Below are 12,385 nucleotides of genomic sequence, written 5' to 3'. Positions count from 1 at the left end.
AGGGTCAAGACTACGTTAAGCTTGACACTTAAGTCTTAAATCCAACTCTTTGCCGCTTACGATAAGAACGGTTCCAAAGTACAAAGTGTCAAACTTGACGTGCTCTTGACTCTACAAAAACAATAACAAGAAATTGTATTGTAATGGAAATGTTTGTTTGGCTGTATTCTGTCAAACATACAAACAACCAAACACAGTGTAGGAAATGAAACTTTTTTTCGGCTCTAGATTGCATACAGATGGTCACGGGACCTGTAAATGGCCCGAAACTTTGGTTTGTTTAAAAAAATACAAATACACGCGATTTATAGCCGAAAAAGTAGTTTCCTTTCCTATGTGTAACAATCGCGAAAGCCTAGGAACCGTACAATTAGAGTATATTTGATTATATTACACTGAACGCACAAGTTTGGCCGTGTAGGAAGTGCTTCTGTCATCTCTGGGACGGCGCAGTCCGATATTAGTTAGTCGTCTTGAACACGCTGGAGCGAACAACAAAGAGATTAAATGGCAACGTTCTTAAATCTTGATCAACTCTGTAAAGTGGCCTTCGTAAAGCGTTTCCGAAATGTATGTGAAAAGTGTGCGCTGGAACTTTTTTTACTATATAGTTCCACCCTCACCACTCCTCATTCGGTCTATTACTTCGGAACCAAGAAAGTCCAAAACACCCCTTTCTCCTCATGTCATTGATTTATCTTCGATATATATTTACATGAAGCGCTTTGTTTCAGACGCATATAGCAAGGGAACTAAACATACTGCATGAAAGTGCTAGAAAAACGCGTAACGCCGTCGACCACATCTTTGGTCATAAAGGTGTTTGTTTATTTTACATTTAAAAGAACCACTGGTTGTGGTCGATATTTCGACGTTGGTTAATATTTCCTGTTTGCGTAATTCATTGAAACAATATTTTAGAAACTATGATTTTTTAACCGACTTCAATAAAAGGAGGAGGTTCTCAATTCGACTGTGGTTTTTTTTTTGTATGTTACGCGACAACTCCTCTATAACTTGTATGTATGTTAAAAAAAAAAAAGGATAATTTGTGAACCGATTTTGATGATTCTTTTTTGTTGGAAAGAGGGTACCTCAGAAGTGGTCCCATTTAAATTTGAAGAAAATATTCCACCTCTAAGGTTGGCAAACTAGGAGATGCATGACTTTTGAGGTCGGTTTTTAGTACCTACTTTACAAAATACACATTTTTTTATGATATCTATATACAATATATAGTGACGAGACGAATAAGTGGTGATAAGCGACACGCCTGTCCATAGCAGTTGCAGTGCCACTCAGAACTTTAAATCGCAAAGTTCTGAGGGGCACTGCCACTGTGCCCGTCACCTTGAGACATTAGTTGCCAAGTCCCTTGTGCCTGTACTTTCATCAGCACCTTCACCCTTCAAAACTGGAACGCAGCAATGGTTGCATTACTACTTGGCGGTGAAATAGGTAAGGTAGCAGTGGTGGTGGTGGACGAATTCTTTCACAATGAGCTGTACTGCTACCTACATAACAAATATTAGGTAGAACTATAGGTATACTTTTGATCATCCTTACTCTGGCGAAAGTGCAATGTAATCACAGCTCAATCCACAAAACAAACAGTTGTTTAATACATAACTGATTTGTATGCCTATTATTTAACTAAGTGTTCACGGTTGGATGACACGAGGTGCTCAGACACACTCGTAGAAAGCAAGTTCACTGCCACGGCCGCGGTGCGACAACCTTGTCGACTTCCACTCACCACGTCTTTACATAGTAACTACGTTATCAATCGGCAAAACGGCAAATTATGCACGATCGCACAAGCTTATTAATATTAATATAGAATTAGAAATATGGCAGTATGTCTAATCATCCGCTAGCAGATTTGCCAAATAATATGCCAAGTATGAACAGGTGTTTATTATGAAAGAACACATTTGTCGCAAGGAAAATCTTTTGTTAAAATTGACAAATATAAAATTTACGCCACGAGGCAAATGTTCATTTCATATGCCTGAGGTTATATTTTTATTTTTTTCTTATAATCTAACAAGTAAACGTGTAGATCTAGGTCCTTTTTGTAAAGTCTGGTATATGAAAGACTCTGACTCGCATGGCAGAGATTTAGTCACCTAAAGAGCATTTCAGTTGCAGTGAGCGCTTACTAGGAATGAGCCGGCCACTGCACCGTTGCTCGTCGGAATTTCTGCAGATCCGGTTCATACAGCCATGTAGTACATGTGATTCATCCCGCTATGTACAGTTGGGAATTTGAATTGAATACTCTTCTTAATTGTCAGTACTTTGCCTGGATTGCTTTCGTTGCCGTCTCGGCAAACGTACGTAATTTGTTACTTGTTATATGCCATAATATACATATACTATAATATGTATTGCTAGTATCTAAGTAGTTACAAAATAACAATATTTAGGTACAGTACAACCCTTTACATTAGTGAAAACTTGTATTTTGTGGCTGTACAGTCTCTTGTGATAGAGTTCGTCTGAGTATGTACTGCCACTGTTCCTATTTCTGCCGCGAAGGCGTAATCTGAGCTTTAACTGCGTTCCAGTTTTGAGTGCTACATGGGACTTATCAACAAATTTTTCAGGGTGACGGGCGCCGTACCAGAGTCTCTCTTCAGGATTTAAAGCTCTGAGGCACTTCAACGGTTAGAGTTAGGCCTATCGCTTACTATGAGGCGCACGATTTATTCGTCCCGTTATCGTTACTTGATATTATTCTAAGGACATCTTTGTCAGTTAAATGAAAATCACACTACAATTTTTCACATTATATTATATGGTATATGCACGTACGTGTCTGTACCTAGGTAAATGAGTTGAAGATACAGAGTGTCCATTTTCTTAAATGAGTGTCGTGTACCTATTAAAAGCAGGCAGCGGAGGGCTATTTGAAAATCATCGGTCCGTCACTCGTCACCAAATAGTCGCACATTCCTTGGCAAACGTCTTGTTTCCCGAAGATTTACGTGACGCAATGACGATCTTTTTGAGCTGCGGCGCCGATACTCAATTTTCACTAACGTGAATCACATAGGTAAGTACTAGATGTAAAGACAACTTCATTGTCTGCTTACGTCCTGTGAGTAATATAGTGCAGCTACTTAATTTTTTATTTACCTACATCGAACAGAAAACATATTTGTAATTAAATTTAATATTAATAAATATAGAAAACATATTTGTACTATATGAGCTATTTTTGCATTCGAAAAGGGCAGACACACAGGCAAACGAACGAAGAGACCTTGGCGACATATTTATTTATTGTAGACAGCGAATTCCAGAACGCCTCAGTTCGTGGACTCCTACGTGTTGCGTAAATGCTGAATCACAATTGAGAAATGCAATGAGCAAGCCAGCAGCCGCCGCCATCATATGTGAATCAGCGCGACCGGAAACCTCGCCATGTTGGCTCGTCGCCGCCATGTTTATCGTTACTCCGGAAGTTGCGCGCGCGCCGACCGTCTTTAGATACCATTTCCACGAGTTGAGCGAGGTACAAGTCGGAAATATTCAGCAGTTATTTTCATCGCCGACGTTTTTCCGCTTCATGGAGACATTCGGTAAAGTTAATCATACTAGACGGCGGACTCGTCGTATTTATAGAGGAAATTGGTATGAGACATATTTAGAAACTCGTTATTTCGTCTGGGCAGTTGTTTGTGGCGGTGGAACTATCCGACTACCACGTTCGTTACGCGAGCGAGTAAAGCGCGGATAACCGCCATGACAGAATTAGAGCCTCGTCTACAGAACAGTGAAGTTGTAACCATAACAAAAGTCTTAGTCAGCTGATTGCATCATGTACCCGATATTTGTACATAAAACAAACAATATTAATAAATTGTAATGCTTGCGCTTGTAATGTTTATGTACTTATAATAAATACGTATATATAAACTTTATCAGTTTACAAGGACAAGCCCGCCATATATTTTTAAGACTTTGTCATCATTAAATTAATGCCTTTTTTATTTTATTATCACGCGAAGTGGAGAATTGCATTATTTATTTTCAAAACTCTACAACCATCAACGCACTTGCACGCTTGAGATGGGTGCGCAGGCGTTCGGAGGCTTCGAGTACCAAGGAATGCGGTCGGACGGGCGCGGACGGGTGTGAGGGCGGTTCGAGACGGCGGGAGGGCGCGAGGGACAAAGACTCTGGAACTGGTTCTGCTTCCTGTACGTGTCGGATGTCCTGCGGCTTCCTGCCCCTCCGTGCCGCCCACCGTTGCTGCGGCTGCGGCCACGCAACGGGTTCACACAGGGTTGTCTTATAATGTATATAAAATCGTTTTTAACCGACTTTAAAAAAAGGAGGAGGTTCTCAATTCGACTGTATTTTTTTGGGTGTATGTTACGCGACTACTCCGGCATTTTTTCTGTTGGAAGTGGATACCATTTAAATTTGAAGAAACTATTCCACATCTAAAGGTAGCAAATTAGGGATAAATCAGGTTTATTGGATTTCAACCACATTCCGTTAACCGTTTTCAATAAAACTTGGCAAAAGATGCAATTCCAAAATCTTTTGAAGCTGGTTTTTTTTAATAAAAAAAATATAATTATATTATTTTTAAACAATGTCTTTTATTATATGAGGCTCTGTGTTACCGTCGTCGTCTGTCTTTACTTCTTTCACGTCATTAGGTACCTACTAAAACATCAAGAAGTTTTCCTTTTTAATTCATAGCAATGAGAAATAACATAACTTATAGAAACTAGTTATTTGTATGTAATTCTTGTCGATCATTCTACTTTTTTTCCAATACTTTGTCATCGTTTACAAAAGTCGTTACATTTTCTTGAAACGAACCAACTGTAGTTAAATATACTCGTATTCATTATTTAAGTAGATACTACACAATACAATCGTTTTGTGCTTACTGAGGACAATAAAATTCTTATATTCTGGATAGAGGGTAACCCTACGAGAAAGAGGCAGGACACGCACGATTGAGGACATTCTCTCGGCTTGTTTTTGTTGCACTGCGGTCCCCGGTCACTGTAATACAACACAAGCGGTCGCTGCTCGCTGTCTTCGGGGTCTACTTCTTGAAATGCCTTCGTTTTGCTGATGCAGGTATCATTTTATTTATTCGATTATCTTAGCACCTTTAATCAGGATAATTTGCATACATTTGCACAAAACATATAATATATTTTTTTATTACAAATATATTTAAACTTCCTCTTAACTTGTAATTGTTTTCTCTATACTTTAAGCCACTCAATTGTAATAAAAATATGAAGGAAGGATTTGCCTTTATTTTGTTCTCTAGAGACTTAGATAAATATCAACCTGTACACGGGTCCAACTGTTGACTCTGTATCCAGGAAACCCTTGTTTTCTTTAAGGAGAGAATGGAGTATTTTTTTAATATAATGTTATTTTGGAAATATTGTTTTATTAGGCTATTTTTTCCAAAAACTACGCTTTCGGATGATTCTCGCGATTGTCAAATACCAATTTTTACGATTTTGAGTTTGGCTATTGTTATCATTTACATACATGTCTTGTTTCGAATTTTATTACTATTGTATTAACCTACAGATAATAATAAAAATAATCTCTATAAAATATCAGAACTCCATAAGTAGGTATTCGGAATTTCCGGTGAGAAGATTTGAATGCGTTTATTTATTTTGTAATTTTGATCTGTTTGCATTGCACACTATGCATAACAGATACGATGACGTGCACTTGTTTATTTAACACGTAAAGTGATGTGAAATCTGTTTTGATGTAGTGTGAACATTTACACGAACAAGATTTGTGTTTCAAATGTAGGCAATTCATTTGTGTGTGTACTGCAAATCTCCTCACTAACGAATTGGAACAATTACTATAATAACATTTTTTAAATTGTATTTGCCATAATAATAATACAACATGCACTTAAATATAAGCTTCTGCTAGCATGTTCAAATTTGTATTGTGTAGATACAGGTCGCATTATGACAAACCTTAGTGGTTTAAAATGCGATTAGAAACATATTTGTGTATTTTGTCCTTTATACAATAAATAAATAAAAAAATAAAAAATATATATATAAAAGTGTACAGTAAGTATCAAAGATTCAGTACATATGTATGTATGATCGCTGGTACTTAGAAAAGGAAAACCTGCGCTATACAATATTCCTATACTCATAATATGTTTGAAAGTAGGTAAGAAGATAACGTACCTACAATTTTATTTAGTAACTATATAATTAGATAGGCTTGAGGGTCAAAGTCATTATGAAAAATAATACCCAACAACAATGTTCAGTTGAAATTAAATCTTTACCAGCAATAGATCAATTTTACGTTAGTTAAAGTGTACTTGTATAGATTTAATTTGTATTCAGGTACACATCCTTACGTTGTCAGACATTGCAACATGAACTGTTTGTACAACTTAGCACTGTTTGTACCTAGTTTTTTTGGTCGATTGCTTGCAGTGCATTTACTGTCCTATCGTAACTAACGTAATCGATATTTTTAGCGAAATTGAGTTAATAACAGTATCTGGAATATGCGAACTGAAGTCTATAACCCCCTACAAGTGTTTTTTTTTAAATATCTTATTATTATTACTTTCAGTTTTATTTTTGAGCCAAATTACTGTAATTGACATTTTCCAAAGAAAAGTAAATTTTTGGGTGTCTCGACGTTTATGTATATCTCGAAAATTGCCGAAATCCAAGTGCGTTAGGTAGTCATGACATGGAGGGAACTGTTATTCTACCCTGCGTCTCCCGCTCGCCTGACCGCGCCGCTCCTCAACGTTGATCTACGATACACGTAAAACAATGCGCGCGCGCTTCCGCATCGTCGTTCGTTTTCCACGCGCAAGGCTATTGCCAAGGTCTCGGCTTTCTACTCGTCGACAAACGCCAGACTCGGTGTACAACAAAGTTCAACAAAAAACTTAGCACGTCGAAAAATACAATCGAAAAGTTTACGTTTGTCTTAGTGTTCATATTATGATGCAAATTAGATAGTTCCTTAGATAGATATGCACCTTACTGACTTACCTAACAAATGTTGACTTTATTATGAACAAAAATAAACATGAAACATTTAGGACAATTCTCTTTTAATATTATTAGTTATTACATAGTTATGTCCACGTATACCTTATATTTCATTGGCATCTTAGATATCTAAAGTCAATATAAAGCTTGAACTACATCCACATAGTGATTAATAAACGAACACGATAATTATTTTAACAAAGTACAATAGCGTCTTGAACATCCGCGATTGCGTCACGCTAGGCGAGAAAAACTGCCGGGCAGAGGAAAACGAATGGAACCAGCCGGATGCCGAGGTTCACACGGTTAATTATGCTATGCAACTGATTGCCCGTCTGACCGCTGTCGCGCTTCCTACATTGCCAGGACATAAACTGGTCTGATTAATAAACCGTAAGATTGCAAACCTGTTCATCCCGGACACGTAAGAGATGACATATATGTAGAATTACGCTCATGATGACAGCAGGGAAAATCAACAATTATAGAACAGTTTTCTTCCTTGATTAGCCGGTTCATTTGATCACAATAATACTAATCTATGCTAGACTAAGTGTAAGATTTTCCATGACAACTGGTGTAGCAACGCATTTATTATTTGCATTGGTGAAATCTTATAAAAGAACGAAGCAGTCAGATACCTATAATACACAAGATAATGCAGTAGAGTCTTATTACAAGCAGGAGCACAGATATCCTCCCGCAATAGGAGTAGCGATGAGTTGTTTGGGCTTCTCAGTTTTTATAATTACTTGCGTCTTTAGTATTTATATACAAACTGTAAGTTCATTGTCACCAGGTTTCGCTGTACTGGTGCGTGAGATTCCAGCTGCTCAGAAAGTGTTGTGATGCACCCAAGCTACCAGAACGGCGAGAGTGAACATGTTGTGTTATGTTCACTGGTCACATTTCAATTACTATTATTTTATAATAATAATTGAACTTTATACAAGTAGGTACTAAGGGTTCGGAAAGCTTGTTATTCAGGATATTAAAAGGTGTATACTAAACATCACTCTTCGATCGACAATGCATTAGGTATTTATGTACCTATATATATGTAGGTAGGTACCTACCTTATCAATTAATAAATGTGTTATTTAAAAAGAAATCGTAAACTAGGTACCTAAGTAAAATATAGTCATATCGATATGAATGACGCGATTTTAAGGTCGTAACCTGCCTGATTAAACTTATTGTCAACAGACATAACAAAAAGGAACTACATTACTAAATATAGAATTATTCCATGTTCGCAATTATTATTGCAGTCGGGTATTGCATGAAACGCTTAACATGTCGAAAGACAGAAGAAAGAAAGATAAAATCTCTACTTTTGGCGCTAACCATTAATTTTAATATCTTAGTTTATTTCATACAGTTTCCGATTTTACTTTTTTTTACACAAAGAGGATAATCACAAATTGAGACAAAGAGCCAAGCAGTGGCATATTTTGAGATGATAACAGACGCCTTCACTTGTAGCTGAGCTGGCGGAAGTATTAAAAAAAGCAAAATACCAAAGTCAGCTCGAACTACCTACGTGTATTATGGAATTAAACCTTCATATCTGTGCAGTACCAGTACCCTTTCTTACTATTATTACACATATTTAAATTGAGACCATTCTCAAGAAAACTGTAATTTCGTTCAATACCGTCACTTCCACTGTCTGGTAACATAACATGCGATCCGGATCAAACATAAAAAATGCTGCGATATCCGGAATTACCCAATATTGGATAAAACGGAGTATTGAAATGACATTATCATGTTTAGCGCAAAACAAACAGGAGAATTAACTTTACTTATTCACGTTATTTATCATTATATAGAATAACATGTAGGTAGTCACCATTGTTTCAGAATAAAGTCGCATTCGAAGTTGACGAATGCAAAGAGCATGAGTAACATAAGGACAGTAATTGATGTGGTATTATGTGGGATTTAAATTAAAGACATCGATACCAATTGGTCACGCGTGATGCGCTTAGAAACCCGGGGGCGTCGACTGCGCACACGCAACACTCAGTCACTCTCTTCTGTCGAGAGGAAAACAATGTAAATTCTTCGTTACGAATATCAATTAAAAATGCATGCATTCTTAATACAACAGGGCGACGTAAAATTGTAAATGTAATATTTATTGCGATATAGGTGAGGTATCTATGGTACTTAATTGATTTCTAATAAAACTCTTATGAAGCGGTATATTTTATCCTATATATGAATTAAGAAGCAAATATGATAATAAGTACTACAATTGTATCTGTAAATTCGCTACTACTTCTGTTGAAAATGTGTGTTCACATACGTTGTTTATCTCATATACAAAATTCCCTAGAACAGAAACTACGTCAGATACGATAACATCGCGAGGAGGTAATAAAATTGAAGGCAAACGAGACAACATGATGGACTAAACTATGCTTTTAGTTGCGATTTAGAATCGCAAATAAACAGTAACAGTCTGTTGAACTTTGATATAGATACGAACATCTCTGACCTTTGACCAACGGAATTGATGTCATTTTGCCGAGTCACAATAAAAAAAAATGAAAAAAAAATGTGGCGATTTGTGCAATTGATTAAGATGCGCTGTACCAAAAAATTATATTTGTCATTTATGATTATTATCATTTGTCCAGTAATCACTTGATTTATTCTTAAATAAACATTGGTGCGGCTCTAATTATACACATTCAGAATTTTTAAAGATTCGTTTTCAAACAGTCGGGCATATGACAACATCTTCCTTTATCCCTTGATTAGGTACTTAAGCGGTAGCATAAATTTCGAAGAATGCGTAAACAAATTATGTAAGTAAGTCGTGTTCATGTGTTAGCAGAACAATTCAAACAGCTATAAGTGTACCTCGCTCGCACCGTGATAAATTATCTTCGCACTGCGCGTTCCCGCAAATAGAGCGAAGAACTAATGTTTGTTACGTCAGTAACCAATTTTGAAAAAAAAAAGTTAAGATTATGATGTCTCAACTTATCAATCTAAATATGCAGTTAAAGTGGTGCGGTGTTTCGGTAATACATATTGTGTAGATATACATATAATTGTACCTTCTTATTTAACTTATCATTTTAGAGGTGACGAAGGTGATAAATAAAATAGCCATTACTTTCAAATACCGTAAAACGAATGTAAAAATGAAGGTTGTTTAATTATTGCACTTATAGTTACGTAAATGCGAGTGGCCTTCGATAATTAGCATAACTTTGCAGAATTAGTAATAGGGATTCGTGCGCCTGATGGTAAGCTACACGCCTGTCCATAAGTTACAGTGCCACTCAGTGCTTTAAATTGCAAAGATCTGCACTGATTTGCACTGCCACTGCGCCCGTCACCCTAAAACTTAGGTTGGCAAGTCCATGTACATGTAATTTCACCAGCAACAGCAACCTTACCGTTCAAAACCTGAACTAGGTAATTGGTAAGGTGGCAGTACTTCTCTGGACGAACTCTTTCACATTGAACTCTACTGCTACTACTTATTACTTATACTTATGTTGCTGTTGGCATCATGTTAAACAGTTCTTCAGAACATTGGCCATTGTACAGGCAATAGAACAGACATAGGGAGGCAAAGTCTCTACTCGCAGACAGTGGTTCAATATCGTCTCTAAGCACAGGATCGTCAACATTTCTCATAGCACGTCTTTGAATCGCGTCAAAGGGCCCAAGCTGGCATCCGGGAGCTCCCGCCCAAAGAAGGCAGCAGTATTCCATGTGGGACGGACTTGTGACTTTTAAAGTAACCGTCCAGGGTTACTTAGTAAGTAACCCTGGACGAACTCTGTCGCAAGAAGCTCTACTGCTACTAAAATGTAATAATAACATATTAACTATCTATTCTATATTTATTTTCGCTTAGCAAGTAAATTTGAATTTTGTTGCTGATTAATTTAGCACTCGAATAAGCAATCTGAATTTTGAATCTATTATCTGAATTATTAATAACAATTGTTGCCACACATACACGCGCCGCGCCGATAAATACGGAAATGCCTGACAATATCGGATTGTTGGGCAGCATTATCTGAGCCACATGCGGATGTACATTTTTACACAGATAAACACATATACCTATAATATGTTATTATTGACTGTTGTCATGTGTGTTCTATAAAGGTTACTTAAAAAAATGAATACATCACCATCAAGTTATCTTTATATGGAAGCGGTAATTTCATTACTGCGTTGGAATTTTGCTGTTATCGCGTTCACAGTAACTTTACTGTATTTGTGACATTATGTACCTATAATATACCTATAGGGTGTTATACTTACTGTAAGTACGACAGCCAGTGCTATGAATTGGTATAGTTAGTAATGCGGGGAGATAACGAGGCAAATAAGATGACTGGCTAGATGATATGATAGAAGCGGAAGGGTGAGCAGTGGTCGGGCTAAGCCAATTGAAACAATTGTACAGTTGCGAAAAGATACTGTGCGCCTTAAGTTCACAATGAACTGTCGTTCAGCTTTTCGATTGTGTTGCATATTAGATTTGGTACATGTCAGAGATGGCTACAAGCTCGTAAGTAGTTAATGATGTAGTATGATATTATTATTATTTTTAATAGCTCCGCACTTGGGAAACCCTGTGTCGCGGGTGCCATGGGCACACACATTATACAACCAACAAATACACAGTCGAACCCGGGACTTCTGCGTGGCAATCCAGTGTGGTAACCGTTCGGCCACAAGCAGTCAATTTTCACACAGTGTAGTATGTGAAGTCCATTGTTTTATTTATTTAAGACAAAATAGCATTTGAATTTCGTCAATTACTTTTAGTGTTAAATATGTAACTGATTCAGAGATATTATAAGTTAAGTAGCATTATTACAACATATTTGCAGAAACGCATTAAAGTGAGTGCATGCAGTTCTTATCATAGAGCAATGCAATACAATCCTGTTTATTATCGAATTGTACTTAATAAAAAAATTTTGCAGTTCAATAAAAAATATGTATACAAAATTGTTCATTTGTGTTTATATATATATATTTGCGTTTCTCCAATTAACTTTCCTTCGTATTTAAAGCTTATGTTGTACTTAGACTACTGTTGTTTAAAACCCTAAATTAATTTCGATATCGTGTGCTTACACAGTACGTATTACCTACTCTCCTAAAGAATAATTAAGAAAACTTATGACTTAATTACCTTGTTAGACCATAATAAGAAATCTGTAAATTGCTAATGGAAACTTTTAAATTCATTGATCGCTAATGTATAAAACAAAATGGTTATTAAGTCAAGAGTTCATTGTAACATAGACAATTTGTGAGATACAAGCAGCCAAGTGGCAGATGTT

At 36.6% G+C, this 12,385-nt stretch overlaps 1 protein-coding gene across 1 annotated transcript in view; it reads left to right on the top strand.

Annotated features, from left to right (window-relative positions):
- Positions 1-7,862: 7,862 nt before the first annotated feature.
- Positions 7,863-12,385, top strand: part of LOC113235454 (gamma-tubulin complex component 2-like) — a 129,449-nt gene continuing 124,926 nt past the window's right edge. Inside the window, exon 1 of the mRNA XM_026471141.1 lies at positions 7,863-8,001. The gene's annotated coding sequence lies outside the window, so the exon portion shown is untranslated. The remainder of the gene's footprint in view (positions 8,002-12,385) is intronic.

The sequence above is a fragment of the Hyposmocoma kahamanoa genome, unplaced genomic scaffold (assembly GCF_003589595.1).
Source record: "Hyposmocoma kahamanoa isolate Upper Pololo Valley unplaced genomic scaffold, ASM358959v1 87, whole genome shotgun sequence".
Lineage (NCBI taxonomy): Eukaryota > Metazoa > Arthropoda > Insecta > Lepidoptera > Cosmopterigidae > Hyposmocoma > Hyposmocoma kahamanoa.
The sequence above is the reverse complement of the archived record's forward strand: the minus strand, read 5'-3'. Positions and strand labels throughout refer to the sequence as shown.